The sequence below is a fragment of the Macaca fascicularis genome, chromosome 11 (assembly GCF_037993035.2).
Source record: "Macaca fascicularis isolate 582-1 chromosome 11, T2T-MFA8v1.1".
In the NCBI taxonomy this organism is placed as follows: Eukaryota; Metazoa; Chordata; class Mammalia; order Primates; family Cercopithecidae; genus Macaca; species Macaca fascicularis.
In genome coordinates this window covers 138,481,962-138,499,476 of record NC_088385.1, presented here as the reverse complement: position 1 = coordinate 138,499,476, position 17,515 = coordinate 138,481,962, and the positions used below count along the sequence as shown (strand labels likewise).

The 17,515-nt window shown below is 55.2% G+C and overlaps 1 long non-coding RNA gene across 1 annotated transcript; it reads right to left on the bottom strand.

Moving 5' to 3' along the window:
* Positions 1-9,542: 9,542 nt before the first annotated feature.
* On the bottom strand, positions 9,543-13,262 carry LOC141407988 (uncharacterized). Its single transcript, XR_012419790.1, has 2 exons — positions 13,131-13,262; positions 9,543-10,169 (listed from the first exon to the last, which is right to left on the bottom strand). It is a non-coding gene; the product is annotated as an uncharacterized lncRNA (long non-coding RNA).
* Between the last annotated feature and the right edge of the window lie 4,253 nt (positions 13,263-17,515).

The following is a 17,515-nucleotide window of genomic DNA, read 5'->3' as shown; positions in this document are numbered from 1 at the left end:
ATTGCTTTTGGTCAGGACACCCCCTCCTTCCCTGTCCTGGAGCCTAAGGGAGGGGCGCCTCCTGCCCTTGCTAGTCCTCAGGACACCCACATCCTTGTAGGATCTCTGTTCCCTGGCTGCTGCTCTGAGAGCAACCGCATTACACCATCCCTTGTGAAACACTTGGGCCAGTTCTGCCTCCTGCAGGGTTCTGCCTGCTGCCTGGAGGAAACCCCACCGACGGAGACACAAGGAATTGACTGTTGAGGGATCTACCCCCGGGGAGAGGGAGACACATGGCAGATTGCACTGACTCCCAGACCCAGGGAGCCTCCCTCTGCCTCCCAGACCCTTCCCCTCGGTTCCCAACGCCTCCTCTCTGCCCGACACACTCCCTCTCCTCCCCTAGAAATGGACGCAGAACTGCCTGAAACTGCAAACAGAGCTCCCAGAGCACCTGACAGGTACTCACAGTAACAAGGGCACAGCCCAGGGAGCAATGCGCCATCACAGGGAAGACTACAGGGACAGGGCAAACCTGAGGCCCCTGGGTCCCAGCCCTGGCCTCCTTCCCTGCATCGGAGGTTCCCAAAGCGGGGGACATGGACATCCCCGGGAGTGTGGGAAAGGCAGCCTCCATCTCAGCGTCTGGCTCTGGACACGGATGACCAAACATGTATATCCGAAGCCCTCCCCTCCCCCCGCCAAGCTGTTTCTGAGGCAGGTGGTCTGCAAGCCACCCCTGGGGGACACGTCCCCGGCCATACCAGGGCCACACCTCAATACCTCCTTCCTGGGACAGAGCCGGGAAGATCTCCAGGGCTGGTACGGGAAGAGCGTGGGCCCAGGAGCCATTTGTCACCTGGGTCATTATGAGGAGGTGGTGAGCATTCCTTGGTAAAGTTTATATGGTGAATGCCCCAGGAATTTATAGGTGACAGGGACAGCTATTAGCACAGGTAATTTCCCTCTTGCCATCATATTAACTGGGAGAGCTAAATGGCCATGTAAAAGTCACAGCTGTCGCTGGGAAGGACAGTGTCCTCACCCACCCGTGTGCTCTGGAAGTCAAAGCAGAACATGATCTACCGGTGGAAGGCAGCCTGAGCTCCCCGCTGTTACTAAATTATTGGCTTGACGGTGAGCGCAAGCGTTGAATTATTAAATTCAGAAATGTTGGCCCCGTTTAAGCGGACTTCCTGTAAACTCGGTGCTGGGGGAAAAGGTCACAGCAAAAACTTTGTGTGTAGATGAAAGGAAACCTGCACAGAGACCTGACCCAGTGGTCAGATGCTACAGCCAGACGCGCAGGGGGAGGGAGCCTCTCTGTCCCTGGTGCTGGGAAGGGCGCGAGGTGGTGCAGAGCCAAGAACACCAGCTGCCCAGACTTCCCAGTGGAGCTTTTTCCTGGGTCAGCCTTTGTTCTTCCTATGAGGTTTGAAGATGTTAAAGAGCAGCTGTCCAAAGCAGACGTTCATTCCAGAGCTGCTCATAGAAAGCCTCTGTTTGCTAGTTTCTGCCCTGAATAGAGACCTCCACCCTCCCACACCTGCGTGGACCTCTCCAGGGTCCTGAAAACGTCCAGGGCTAGAGCTGCAGACAGCTCCCCATGCTCAGGGAATCCAGCTGTTACTAAGCGCCTAGGGTGTGTAAGGCCACCTGCAGACACCTGCAGATAAATGAGACAGAGCTGCCTCTGCTCTCAAGAGGGAGCTCATGAGTGAGGGAGGTAGAAACAGAATTACGAAAGTCCAGAGTGATCGTCTGAATTCCACACACAGGTGCACAATGCACATGTGTCTACACACCAAGGCAGGGACTTGAACCGGGCCCTGAAAGGTAGGCGTGAGTCACAATCCAAGCAGGACACAGATGGCACACAAAGCCAGGAGGCTGAGGAGTGTTAATAAGACGTTTGCCAAGGAGGGTGCAGACAGGAGGCAGGGGTATGGGAGGAAGAGCTGAAAGCAGCAGGCCTGCCCTGCAGACCCCAGGCCAGAGAGAATGAGGGTGGAGTGTGTGGGTTGGAATCAGAAGGAGAAGGAAAGAGAGAGAAAGGCAGGGAAAGAGAAGATGCAAAGTCTACAGCAGCCACCATGACCCCACTGATAGCCGGGGACATAAATACTCCGACCTCATGCTTCCCCCTCCCTCTGGTCTCACCAGGGCTCCCATGGACTAAACCCAACCAGAAGCCCAAGGGCAAAGGCGCTGAAGAGATAGAGTCTGCACAGATGCACGTCTCTGTGGAGAGAGGGGCCTTCGGGGGAAACGGGAGAACGGGGCACAGAGGTGCAGAACTGCAGCCGGCAGAGGAGGGCAGGTCTTCCCATGGGAAGCAGCATGGGGGAGAACACAGAGTGGCTGGGGAGTCAGGGTGCACGTGGGGTGGAGTGTGGGGGCGAGTGGAGCCCTGGGAGGTGGGACAAAGGAACCACTGGGGGGCACATTGTGAGGACCTGGACACCACAAGGTGCCTCAGGCCAAGCACCCACTCAACATCGCGTCTCACTCTCTCTCTACCTGTGCCAACCCCAGGTGTGTCTACACTACCCTGGATGTCTTCCTAACCCCCAGGTGTGTCTACACTACCCTGGATGTCTTCCTAACCCCCAGGTGTGTCTACACTGACCTGGATGTGTCTCTAGCCCCACTTAGGTCCTGTATTGTTCAAAGAGATCAGTGAAGGTTTTATTAGAGAGCAGCCTGGGGCAGGTCGGGGAGGCCCTCCCTACCCCACCCTCTGTCCTGAGCCTGTGAGTTCTCTTAGCCACTGCTCTTGAAGTCTTGAGACCTCAGTCCAGGGCTCCTTTACTGGACTGAGGCTTCAAGACTTGAACCTGTTTCCGACAAAATCTCTTTCCTCAGGAGGCGTAACCAGCCACCTGGCCTGGTGCTTCTAGCCCCAGTCTAGTGGGGACTCTTCTGTTTCCAGCGGCGCTTTGGTTGGGCACAAGGCAGCCTGGTCATGAGCCTGCTGTGAGGGATGATTCTGTTAACGGAGACGGAGCTCTTCTTCCAGAGCCTGAGGGGATCCCTGTTCTCCAAGCCCACCTGAGGAGGGGTGAGGGGCAGCTGCCACGGGAAACCCACCGCCTGAGCCTGACCCCTCCCTGCACCTCAGGCCACAGCCAGGAGGGCTCTGGCTTCTTCCCACAGCCTGGCCTTGAGGACTCCCTGGTGGGGATCCCATGAGCTGCCCTTAGGGGTCTGAGCCCAACGACTGGCAGGTGGGGCAGGCCTGGTCTGGGGCCCTGGGAAGGAGGCTGGTGGGCTCTCTGCCCTTTCTTCAGGCTGTGTCCTCTGCCTGTGGGAAGGGACCTGCCTATGTCTGCGGGAATGGGATTAGGGTCAGCTCCTGCATCGGCGGTCAGGAGGCCGCCGCTGTTCCCACAGCTCCTGTCCTTAGCACTGCCCCCACCCCATGAACTCAGAGCCCACTGCGGGCAGAAGCTAAGTCATCCTTGCTTGTACCTGCTCCCGTCACCAGGTGAGCGGCACCGGAGACATTCAGCCCTGAGTGTGGTCGTGGCCTCCCCGGAGCCTCAGCGTCCTGCTCTGAGGGTCACCTCTGGCTCAGCCCGGGGACTCCAGGACACCAGTGTTGCCTCTGCCCTGCTGTGGGGTCACCTCCAGCTCAGCCCAGGACACAGGACACCAGTCCTGAGTCATGCAGGGCTTGTTGCCTCTGCTCTGCTGCTGTAACTGCCAGCTTCAGCTGCAGGAGGAGGAGGAGTGGGGACATCGGGAAAGAGGCAGGAGCTCCTTTGCAGAGAAGCTCAGAGGTTTCCAGAATGCCAAGCAGGCCTCCTGCCTCAGAGCACACCCTGCAGTTGGAATAGCAAAGCTTTGGCTTCCTGAACCCCAGACCCAGTGGGCGCTCTGCCTTGGGGAGCAGCAGACTCCAGGCTTCAGGGTGAGAATTCTGTTCTCTCTTTGCATTATAAATGTGGATCTAACAATTATAGCTGATTAGCATGCAAAAGTCAAACAACATTTGGCAGAGCCTCCTTTCACCTCTAATGGTTCCCGTCTGAGCTGCCCAAATGGTTGCCTGGCACCTGATTTCAGTGGGCCCAGGGGGTTTGCTCAGCCCTGAGGCTAAAGCGGGGAGGCAGGGGAGGCAGCAGCTGGAGCTGCTGGCACTGACTGGGCACTCGCTCTGGCCAGAGGGGACTTCAGAGGCAGGAACAGCCTGGTGGGGAGGTGTCAGCTGGAGAAGAGACTCAGGAAAGTTTGCCCTGGGCAAGGGGAGCAGAGGAGCGGGCAGTAAGGTCTGCCGGGCTGGGCAGGGAAAGGAAGGGCTTTCTCACTGTCCCCTGGAGGTGGCGAGCTCCCTGTCACTGGGAAGGTTCAAGCAGAGGTGAGATGACTGATCCATGCCCAGGAAGCTCCATCCTCTCGGAGAGGGTGGTCCCAACCAGAAATCCCCGAAGCTGCCTGATAGAAAATGGCATCCATGTAGCCCTTCACCTCCCAGGTCTCCCTGGTGAGTCTGAGTCTGCTGGGCCTGAGGGCCCTCTCGTCTCCGCTGTCCCTCTCAGGCCTGAGGGCCCTCTCATCTCTGCTGTCCCTCTCAGGCCTGAGGGCCCTGATTCTGAGCGTCCGTGAGCCCTAGGCCTGAGGCTGGCCCTGGACCCTCTCAGTGCAGGTAGGGGCTCTGGGAGGGCAGGGGTCTCGGAGCCTCAATTCTCCACCAGGGCCCCAGAACCCAGAGCAGCTCCAGGCATGTAGCGAGTTCTCACCTGGCCTTTGTGGACAGACTGAATATGAGGGAGAGGACACTGCCCCCTTCTCCTCCCCCACCCCCGGGCTAGGAGACAAGGAGCCCCACCCTGGGGCCTGGGCCACGCAGCCTGAGAAAATGAGCACTGCACCATGGGGGCGCCGGAGAGGACACAGTGCTGACTCCTCTGTCCCCCAGCCCACAGCGTCACGGGTCACGAGGGGTCTTCCCGCCAAGGACTAGCTGACCGATTCCCTCCCCTGCCTGAGCAGCTGGCAGAGAGCCTGTTTCAAAGCCTAACTCAATTTAGGAGCAGCCCTGGCCTCAGGTGTGTGCTCCTGGGCAGACGTCAGGCCCCCATTGCTGCTTCCCACTCAGGAGCCTCATGTCAACCGCTCTGCCAGGTTGGGCTGCACTGGGGCCAACAAGCACTCACTTCCTCCCAAACACGGGCCCTCCAGGGGGCTCAGAGGCGTCTCCAGCAGCGGGGTGGGGAGGGGTCCAGCAGGAGCAGCTTCACGCAGGGCTTCCGCTTGGGGGGAGCCTCAGAGGAGGGGGTCCCTCGGAGGCCACATCCCTGGGGGTAACAGGAGGATATGGGTGGGCGCTGCAGCCGGTGGGGTGTGGGCGAGACTCCAAGGTCTCCAGACACGCATGAGTTGGCAGACGGGGGTGCCTGGGCTCTGTGGGCCTGGCCAGGCTTTCCCCCGCCGGGGGCCAGTTCCATCAGGGTGGGGAGCGGGCTCTGTCTGACACGAGGCTCAGCGCTCTTCAGGCGCCTGATCCTGGAAACCCTCCAGGGGCACAAGAGCTTGATGCCCAGGAGTGAGCTCTCCCAGGGGAGAAAAAGCCATCTCTCACCCACCCCCACCTCCCGCCTGGTGCTGCTCTTCAGGAGCCTCTGCCTAAGGTCGGGGGCTTGGGGGCTGCACTTGCAATTTGCAGACAAGAGCCCCCTCCAGGGCGGCCGCTCTGACCCCATGGGAACCCAGGATTCAGCTCAGAGCACCTCTTCCTGGTACTTTAGTGAAACTCCCCAGTGCTCCAAGGGTGCAAACCCGCAGTAACCCCCACTCAAGCTCTGACCACATAGGGTCCCCATGGACTCCGTCAGAGGGGGGAGGGGCAGCGTTCTGCGCTGTCAGATGTGGTCATTTATGTCGGAGCTTTGTGGAATCATTTGAAAGTTGCTTAAGAATGTTATGTGCCTTGAGTTTACTGAACTTTCAACAGAACATTAAAACCATGTGTTTTACATAAAAATTTAAACTAAAAAAGGATTCTAGAACTGTAGAAATTAAGCATATTTCCTAACAAGTGAGTCAAGTTCATTTGAATAAGCTTGGAAAGCAAGCTGGAGACATTTCCGCCTAAGGACAACAAATTCAAAGACTTACAGGTTATTTATTCCTTTAATTTCCCCCAAATGCAGTCATAAATCCATATTATATGATTTTAATGAATATTTATTTCTCAAATGAAATATGTGGCTGTTAGGATTTTCTAATGAAAGGCAGAGGAGGAAGGAGGCTCAGTCTTTTGCAGGTTCTACTGTTCAAGACGGCCTCAGATGCTCCCAGAGCCCCCAGTGCAGGAGGCCCGGACCTATCAGGGTCTGCAGGAGGCTCTGGAGAAAGGAGCGGCCGCCCCTCACCCCACAAGGAGCAGAAGCAGGTGAGGGTGGCGCCTGCCAGGGTGCGCCACACTTCACAGTTTGCAGATTGCCTGCCCTCCACTCCCTCTCCATGCACACTCATGCCTGCGGCTGTCACAGGAACCACACCACACCCGGACCTGCGAGTTCTTGCGGTCTTTGAGTTCCAGGCACCCAGGCCCAGCTGCTGGCCTCTGCAGGTCTCTTGGGCTGGGCCAGGTGCTGCCCCCAGTGCAGGAAGGGCAGCCTGCCCACTCCCGCTCTCCAGAAGCTTCTATCTGCACCACGCCCCTGCTCTCCAGGCAGCGCCAGCTGAGCAAGGGGCTCTGTGCCTCTTCTTGCCCACGCAGGTGATTTTGCCAGCAAGATGCAGAGGCTCCCGGGAGGGCTGGGGTCTCTCAATGCTGTGCACAAACTACGGTGCCCAGGGTCCTCAGGCTCCCTCAGGGAGGGGCAGGGGTTGGGAGGGGTGGACCGTGTGAAGCCGTGGCGGAAGCCCCCGGGAGCCTACGGGAAGACAGGATTCCCCATCCCCACCTGCCCCCATTGCGCCTGTGGGGCTGTGTCTGTGCTCCCACCTCCCCGCCCAGATCGATGTGGCCCAGGGAGGTGAGTAGGGTGGTCCCAGTGCAGGCGGGGCCCTCTGGCTGGGCAGGCAGCCTCAGGGGACGGGAAGGGCCACTAAGTGCTGTAGTCAGGGCTGGACCCCAGCACCACCCTTTGTTGGAGAAGGGTTCTCGGATTTGGGGGGTTCTGAGGCCAGACCTCCACCTGGGGAGCCAGGTGGGGAAGGGCTGAGGTTCAGAGCTCCCTCCCACTCCTGGGGTGGGAAAATGACAGGACTAGAGCCTGCCCCACCCCTGGGTGCGGTTGGGTGCCCGAAAACGCTCCCGAGTCCTGTCTGGTCAGCGGCTGCCAAGTCAGTGACTAGGACTGAAGCTTTCACTTCCTGTGAATTGGAAGCCGGGTGTGGCCCACCCTGATCAGATGTCTGGGCTGGAAGCTTCTCGTAGTGAGACAAGTTAGGGGATTTCCAGGCCAATCAAGAAAAAGACAGGACCCAGGGTGGTGGGTGTGACCCCCACAAAGAGCTTTACTGGCAGTGAGGAGGGGCTGCCTGCGGGTGAGGCCCCCGACCCTAGACGGGGCAGGGTCACCCCCAGGAGGGAGCAGGAATCAGAGAGGGCACCGTGCTCCAGGGAGGTGGCTCAGCGGCGCCAGGGGCTGCAGGGCTTGAGATCCTTTATGGCCCTGAGCTTTGCCTTCTTGGTGCTGGCAGAGGCTGGGCGGTTTCCCTGGAGATGCAGAGCTCACAGCCTGCAGATGGGGGAATCCCTGCCTGTTTGGGTTGTGCCTTGAGTAACCGAGGTGCAAGGTGTGGCCTGCGCCAAGGCCCTCCTACTGGGAGGTGGGCAAGGAGGCCGACGCCAGGCTGGCACCAGCCCACTCACAGGACAGTCTGGCCTGGGGGGTCAGGCAGAACCCCCCAGCCTGGACCCAAGCAAATCGCCCACAAACCTGCCATCCAATGCACCCTCCTTCAGGGGTCAGCTACACAGGCTGGCAGGGTCCTGCTTAAGGGTGGGCACTGATTTTCACTGGTCGCCGGATACCACCCAGTGACCTTTGCTCTACAGCCTTCCCTGCGCTGGGAACCTCTGGGCTACTTGACCAAGGGAGCAGGGAGGCCCGAGCTCCTCCCCTGGGTCTTTCATGTCTGCGGGTGAAACGCTCCAGGCCGTTTATCTTTCAGGGGGGTGGATGGCAGGGGTATAGGGAGGGGTCACAGCAGGGTCCAGCTGCAGTTAGGAAGAACAAGAGACTCTGTCCGCTGCCTCCCCTGAGCCCCGAAAACCACTTGGTTGCGGCTGCAGGGTTGAGGCCTCCGTTCCCCTCTGTCCTGTGAGTCCTGCTCCTCTGGCCTCAGGGGTCCAGGCAGCAGGTGGAGAGGCTGCTTCCCAGCCGAGGCAGGAGGTTTGCGTCTCCTCTCTGTCACTCTTGTGTGACTCCACCTCAGCTTCCCTGCCCAGCCATGGCCACCATGCTGGGACCCTGGCACCCCGAAACAGGCAGACAGGGGACAGGCCCCTCTCCCCACTGGGAGCCTCGCTCCCTGAGGGCCTCGCTGCCCATCAGGCTAACTGTTAACAGCAGCGGTGACTCTGGAGAGCCCTGAGAACAGTTCTCTGCCCCGGAGCCAGGTCTTCTCCCGGCCACATAAGCACCTTGCCCCGGAACGCACAGACCTATTCAGGGGCTCAAGGCTCCCGTTTTGTGGCCTGCCCAGGCCCTCGGCGGAGGCTGCTGGGTGTGGATCAGGCTTTGGGAGCAGGGCCTGAGACTACCATTGTCAGGCTCCAAGTCCTCTCATTTATTCCCCACATGCTCAGTGACCCCTGAGGGGAGTGGCAGGGAGCCTGTGTCCGCCCTTGGGGCTCACCATGGCGTGTGCCAGTGCCCAGGCCATGTCCCTCAGAAATGGAGGGAGAGGGAGAAGTGGAGGGGGAGAGGGAGGGTGAAGAGGGAAGGGAGAGTGAGAGACAGAAATGAAGGGAGAGGGAGAAATGGGTGGGGGGAGGGAGAGAAAATAGAGGGAGGGAGAGGGAGAGGAGAGGAGCTGTTAGAATTCTCCGTAGCTCTGTCTCACGTTCGGAGTTCAGAGCGACTCACTGGGCCCTGGAGGCCCCGAGTTGGACACAAGTTCTGTCCGGGGTGAGCAGCTCATAAACGGGGCGTGGTCCATCACAGTCCCTCTCACAAATGAGAGCTTCCTTCTCAGCTCAGGGAGTGACCTACATTTTACCTTTTTATTGAAGTTCAATTTACGGATCATGAGCGTGCGCCTGGGTAGATTTTCACAGTGAACACCGCTGGGCAGCCTGCGCGCCATGCAGGTAACAACTCCGCTGGTACTGGAGAAGAGCATCCCACCCCTCCCGCCTACCACTGCCCTTCCCCAAGCCCAGCAGTGGCCGCAGCGAGCCCCGAAACTGAGGATGGCACAGGCTGACAGGTGTGGTGAGGGCCAGGGCTAGGGACAGCTGGCTGGGGACGCTGAGGAAGCTGGTGTGACGGGGGCGAGTTGGCGGCCGGCTCTCCTGCACCCAGGATCACAGATATGCGGGGACTCTGCCTCGGTTTGCCCTGGAGTTGCTCATGCCTTTGGCTTTGTTTACATTGCTTTGTGTTTCTCTCCCTTTATTCACAGGGAATCAGTCCACTGGAAAATCCAATTAAAAATAAAAAGAGATTAGAGGCATTTACTGTTACCCTATGAAAATTTCAAATAGCACTGGGAATACACTGCTTAGAATTGACTCCCATTAAAATTAAACAAATAGTTTACATTCGGCATTCATTTCCTCGGTCAGGTTTTGTGTTGTTTCCATGGGAACACGCAGCATTTGTGCTGAATGTGGTGCCCTGCCTGGCTGATGTCCTTTCATGCCTGGCTGTGGGTTCTTCCAGTGACGCCCTAGCCCTTCTTTGCCAAAGTGAGTCTCTAGTGAGTGGACGAGTCGTCCGGTGCAGCATCTTTCAAGACCAGCTTCATGGTGGGTCCACAGGAGTTTTGCCTCAGGAACCTCTGCACTCAATCTTTGGGGGAAATAGAACAGGACAAAATAGAACAGAGCAGAACGGTGCGTCCTGAGATGCAGTCTGGTGTGAGGCTTTATACATCTGCAGTGAACTGGAGCAGACTTTCCAATGAGCAGCCTCCAGGAGAATTCAGGGCTCTGTGTCAGTTCTCACTCAATCAGCAAGAAATGCCCTGAGTTCTGATGAGCGGTGCTGAGATCAGACGAGACACTGGAGAGAAAAATCCAAGAAACGAACCCCATTTGCAGCCATGTCACATGCCTCACGGTTGCCTCTGAAACAGAATTTGTGCTCTGTTGTCTCAAAAAGCGAAGACTACAATCAGGAATGGGGCAGCCGCGGCAGACCCTGAGAGAACGGGGGGCTGATGGGGGTATCCTGGTGGGGCAGCCCTGAGCCGCCCACAGCAGGGGAGGCTGTCCAGGGAGGCAGCTGGTCACTACCCTGGTGTCTGTGGTCACGAGGATCTCAGACGTGGGGTCCCTGGGGGAACTCTGGGGCTCAGTAGGTAGCAGAGTTAAGCACGTCATGCTGGCCTGAACTAAAGCACCACGTGAAAGTTCCGTGTCCCCGCTGAGCTGATGTCGCCTGTCAGGCTGTGTGTGTGGGCAGGGGATGCTCTGTGACCCTGTCTGCAGCTGGGATCTGGAGTTTCCAATGGACAGTTGCATAGAGGCCTGGCATGCCTTGTGGAATCGCACCTCCTCACTGCATAAGGCTCCCAGAATAAAGGGCTCCCACTGGCACGGTTTGGGGGGTAACCACTGAAAGGGTGTCTTGAAGACATGGGACTACAGACACCCAGGGTGGGCCGGCTGCCGAGTGCCTGCAGTGAGACCCCGCCTGTTAGGGACAGTTGACTAGGTCCTTACGAGCACCTGACAGGAGCCAGCCGAACCCCAGCCCTTTCCTGGGCATTTGACCGTGGAGCCAGAAGATTCCAGGACACTCCAAGATGCTCACACTGAGCATCTCCTCTGAGGCAGAAGAGACGTCACCTTAGGGGCTGGGGGTTTTGTCTGCCTCAGAGATTAGGTTGCAGAGAAATCTGGTTGTCGGGCAAAGAGAAAAGCAACCGCAAGGAACGCGGCAGGGGTGGGCTGTCCCTTCTCTTAAGGAAACTCTCCCTTTTCCTGACTTGTCTCCTCCATCTCTTGGGACACCCCTGGGGCCCTGTGCCGACCCCTCCTCTTCGTGCTCCTGTTCAGGAACAGAATCCAGCGGTTGGCAAGGGCTTCCTGGGAAGGGATGGGCAGTAGGGACTGGAGCCTTTGTGGCCTTACTGTCTCTGTTGCAGTCACTCAGTTTTGCCGTGGTAGAGTGAGGACGGCCACGGGCGACACACACATGAGCAGGTGTGGCATGGCTCCAGGGAGCCTTCGTTAAAGCAGCCAGCAGATCCAGCCAGCAGGACGGCTTGTGGAGCCCGATCCGTTCCCACCTCCACCGCGATCACCACGGAGATCTCAAGCTTCTACGTCTCCGCCCTGGAGCCTGCGGTCATGTCTCTGGTGGACACCTGAATGACCCTGGCACGTCTGACTTTCATCATGATGGCATTACTGAGCGCTTGCTGTGTACTTAGTCCACTGCCGGGGTTGTCTCGCTTAATTATCTGATACAGAGTCTGCAGCTTTGTCTGCCACCCTGTACTGCCTCTCACATTTACCCAGAACGAACCCTACCTGTATCCCCTCTACCACACTCCCCACGGCCTCCTGCAGACTCAGTGACGCTGAGTTTCTCACGTCTGTAATGTGAGAGTTAGCGCTGGTTCTCCCCTTCTCACTCCCACACTGATACATGTCGTCAGATCTCCTTCCAAATGTTTTCCTCATCTGCCTGCCCCTTCCCATCTCTCTTGCCGTGGCAGTGAAACAGCAAGAGAACGGACATCACTCACTCCACCTTCGTTTAAGGGCCCTTACCCCTTCCTGCACACAGGCTGGGATCGTTTTACAGCCCTGAGATGAAACACAAAGACGGCAACCACTTAGTTTTAAAAACTAAGTCTGAGATTAAAGGAGAAGCATGTAAATCACTGACTATGTTTTGTTAAAAGAGTTACAGGAGATCAGGACCTGACCAAGGACAAAGAAGCGGCCGACCTATATTTTTGCTCAACAATTCTACCTCTATGCATTTACCAGAAAACTCCTCACCAGTAATAAAACTGTACTTAACACTCACCAAGCACTTACTATGAAGGGAGCACGGCTCCAGCCTGCCTGAGGATGTTACTTTACTCTTCACAGCAGCTCTCTTGTGTAAGCACTTACGTAAGTACTGACAGTACAAATTCTCCACACTTGGCAGATGAAAGCAAAGGGGAGTTGAGTAATGGGTCCATGGTTGCTACGGTTTGGATGTGGTTCTCTTGTCCCCACCAAAACTCAGGTTGACATGGGTGTGGCGTTGCGAGGTGGGAGGTGTGTGGATCTTGGGGATGGATCCCTCACGGATGGCTCGATGCCGTTCTCTTGGTAGTGAGTGAGTTCTGGCTCTCCCAGGAATGCACTTGTTTCTGAGAGAGAGGATGCTTTAAAAGCCTGGCTTCCTGGGTCTCCCTCTCTGGCTTCCTCCCCCGCTGTGTGATCTGTTTGCACACACCTGCTGCCCTTTCACTTTTCTGCCATGAGTTGAAGTAGTCTAGGACCCTCACCAAATGCAGCTGCCCAGACTTGGACTTTTCAGCCATCAGAATCGTGAGTCAAACAAACCTCTTTTCTTTATAAACTATGAAGCCTCAGGTATTCTCTCAGAGCAACACACAATGGACTAAGACAGTGTTCACATGGGTAGTCAGTCCTTGAGCCTGGATTTGTGCCTCTAACCCATGCATCCGACTCCTGAGTCTCCTCTCTCAACCATGGCAGGACAGAGCCACTTGTACAACTACACAAATGTGCATTTTTAGGACTATTCATGGCAAAACTATAGGAGCCCAAAGTAAAACAAATTTGTAAGAGCAAAAATTCTACCAATAGAGAACGTATTAAACAAATCACAGCATAATTACGCCATGAAATATTAAGTAGCAATTACTGAAGAAGTGACCATCCTGTGTGCCCCAGAAGACTATATGTGCACACGTACGTATGTGCATGTACACGCATCACTCACACACATTCACATGACTGTGTTCAATGGCTCTGAAAAACTAGCACTGACCTGCTACGGGGCTCATCCCTGAGGGCTGGATGAAACGAGGCCTTTCATTTCTTTCAGCATTTCTCAATCTTTTGCAACTTTTACACAACTTGCTTCTTTGAAGAGGAGAAAAGAAAACCCTAAAAATAGAATAGAAAGAAAAGTGAGAGAGATGATCAATGCAGTCTGGCTGGCAAGCTCATGCCCGTGGGACTTTCACTGGGAGGCTGATTTTGTCAAGATGGAGAATACAGCTGACAATGGCACTCAGCAGAGGCTGTGGATTGAGCTTCCCCAGGAAGGTCACCCATTTCAGTCAAGTGTGTCTCAGCTTCCTGCTGCCAGTCTGTCATTCCCAGTGACTGGGAGCCGCCCACACCCTGAGGGGTTTGGCAGGATGCAAAACTCCTAGCAGGGCCCTCCAGGGCGGGCCAGTGGCACACAACAAAGGCTGGCCCCTGACTGGCCACTGTGAGTGCACGGCCTGGCTCTCCTCCCCCAGCTGTGATGCTATCACAGCCCCCGAAGCTGGTGGGGAGGGAGTCCCTGTGCGTGCACATGCCCTAGAATGAGGGGGTTCCACACCGTCTAAGGGGGGTCTCCTAAAGCAGCTTCCCGAGCGCTCTGCATGGTTAGAACTGGGGATGCAGATGTGTGCTTGACATACACATTCCTGGGCCCCCAGAGCTCCCGAACTCGCATCTCCGTGGCCGGGGCTCCAGGTCTGGGTGTGTGAGGATCATCCCCATGCCTCAGGCAGGTTGGGGAGTGCTGCTCTCAAAGGCAGTGCCCCCCGGGGCTGCTTGTAACTCAGACCCCAGATCCTTGGCCTGTACCTAGAGTCTGACTCTGCAGAGATGGTGCCAGAGATCTGCATTTCAACTGTGTCAGAGCAACCCTGCGTGGGGCAGAGGCCTGAAGATGTGCTTTGGGGAGCGCCACTTCAGAGCAAAAGAATGCTCCGCGGTGTGGGGGCAAGGGGTCGCCTGCTGACAAGGCCTTGTCCTGGCTGGAAGACCTCAGAGAGGAAGACGATAGCAGCACAGGACGGGACTGTGACCTGACCACTGCCGGAGACATTCCCATGCCAACCACGGGCTGAGCAATGTGGTCTCGCTGTGCCCAGAAGGAAGATGGGCCAAGACTGCTGAACGACTGGCAATCTCAGTCACATCTTCCCACCCCCATTTCTAGCCAGCAGCCGTGTTCCTGGAGGCACAACCCTTAGCAGATGCTTAGTGTCCTTTAAGAGGTATCTTAAGATTAGGCACATATATCTCCTACACATGCCACAAATACGCACACACATGTGCACACACACCTATACACACGTGCACACACCTCCACACGCACACACCTATACACACGTGCACACACCTCCACACGCACACACCTATACACACATGCACACACCTATACACACATGCACACACCTCCACACGCACACACCTATACACACATGCACACACCTATACACACATGCACACACCTCCACACGCACACACCTATACACACATGCACACACCTATACACACATGCACACACCTCCACACGCACACACCTATACACACATGCACACACCTCCACATGCACACACCTATACACACATGCACACACCTCCACACGCACACACCTATACACACATGCACACACCTATACACACATGCACACACCTCCACACGCACACACCTATACACACATGCACACACCTCCACACGCACACACCTATACACACATGCACACACCTATACACACATGCACACACCTCCACACGCACACACCTCCACATGCACACACCTATACACACATGCACACACCACACGCACACACCTCCACACACACACACCTATACACACATGCACACACCTATACACACATGCACACACCTATACACACATGCACACACCTCCACACGCACACACCTATACACACGTGCACACACCTCCACACGCACACACCTATACACACACGCACACACCTATACACACATGCACACACCTCCACACGCACACACCTATACACACATGCACACACCTATACACACATGCACACACCTCCACACGCACACACCTATACACACGTGCACACACCTCCACACGCACACACCTCCACATGCACACACCTCCACACGCACACACCTATACACACACGCACACACCTATACACACGTGCACACACCTCCACACGCACACACCTCCACACGCACACACCTCCACACGCACACACCTATACACACATGCACACACCTATACACACACGCACACACCTATACACACATGCACACACCTCCACACGCACACACCTATACACACACGCACACACCTATACACACACGCACACACCTATACACACATGCACACACCTCCACACGCACACACCTCCACACGCACACACCTATACACACACGCACACACCTATACACACATGCACACACCTATACACACATGCACACACCTCCACACGCACACACCTATACACACGTGCACACACCTCCACACGCACACACCTCCACACGCACACACCTCCACACACACACACCTATACACACATGCACACAGCTATACACACACGCACACACCTATACACACACGCACACACCTATACACACATGCACACACCTCCACACGCACACACCTATACACACATGCACACACCTATACACACATGCACACCTATACACACATGCACACACCTATACACACACGCACACACCTATACACACATGCACACACCTATACACACACGCACACACCTCCACACGCACACACCTATATACGCACACACCTATACACACATGCACACCTATACACACACGCACACACCTATACACACACGCACACACCTCCACACGCACACACCTATACACACACGCACACACCTATACACACACGCACACACCTCCACACGCACACACCTATACACACACGCACACACCTATACACACACGCACACACCTCCACATGCACACAGAGACAACCTCTTTCTGGAAGGCCCCAGGTCTGTGTTTCCCCATCTTCCCTCCATCCCTCTCTTTCCTGTTCCTTCCTTCCTCCCTGTCTCTTCCCTTCCTCTCTCCCTCCCTCCCTTCCTTCTTTTCTCTTTCTCCCTCTTTCTTTCTGTTTCATTCTCCTTTTTTCTTCACTTGACAATATATGGGTCCACAACTGTACATAGGGAATATGGACCAACCTCATTCTTCTTAACGTTGCCACAGTATTCTATGATATGGATGCACCATAGTTTATTTGCCAAGTTCCTTTACACAGCATTTTGATTATTCCTCATCTTGTCAAACAAAGATACTACTAAGATCCAATTAAAATAGCTTGTCTTTGTGAATCTGAGTGAGCGTATCGCTAGGATAAATTTCTAGAAGTAGAATTATTGGCTAACAGAGTAGTGCACTCGCTATTTTAATAGACATTGCCAAATTGCCTTTGAAAGAGGTTGTTTATAAACAGTATTTAATGGGCTACTACTACCACCACAATAGATACATATACCCTCCCAAACCATCCTTAGCTTGAAAGGATCTTGTCCAGATGACATTCTCCTCAAATGTATGCATTCAAGGCAAGCCTATTCAAAATCCTGGAAGATTGTTTTTGCAAAAATAAATGTGTTGATTCTAACAGGTGTGTAACCACACAAGGAAAGAGGACAGCCAAGATGAGCAGAACAGCAGCCACCGGGGTGCAGGACGGTGCCCTCAGACATTACGCCGGCGATGAAGAAACAACGTCAGAAAGACAAGCGAGGTAGTGGTCACCCCGAGGGCCTAGGAATCGTCACACATGTGCGCCAAGACTTCATTTATGACAAAGGTGACCCTGCAGGGTGGCAGGAGTCTTTCCCGTAATGCCTTGCCAATTGGATATCCATAGGCAAATAAATGGATCTTCCAATGTTCCTTATCCTCCCCCAAATCACTTCCGGGTAGAGCATAGTCCAACTGTGAAACAACTTTTAGAAGATAACAGGGGAATAACTCTTGGCCTCGTGGCAGAGATAGACGTTTAATAGGAAACAAATATAAAGGGTTAAAAAGTTATTGATTGCACTTAATTAAAATTAGGAATTTGTGGTTATTAAAAAAACGTTTTATACTATTACAGTTGGGATTAAGTTAAAAAAACACAACATGTTGTACACTTTGGGAGACTGAGGTGGGAGGATCACTTGAGCCCAGGAGTTGAAGATCACCTGGGGCAACATAGAAAGACCCTGTCTCTACAAAAATGAAAATTTAAAATTAGCCAGATGTGGTGATACACGCCTGTAGTCCCAACTACTCTGGAGACTGAGGCAGGAGGATGGCTTGAACTCAGGAGATCAAGGCATCATTGAGCTATGATCTTGCCACTGCACCCAGCTTGAATGACAGAGTGAAAGCCTGTCTCAAAAAA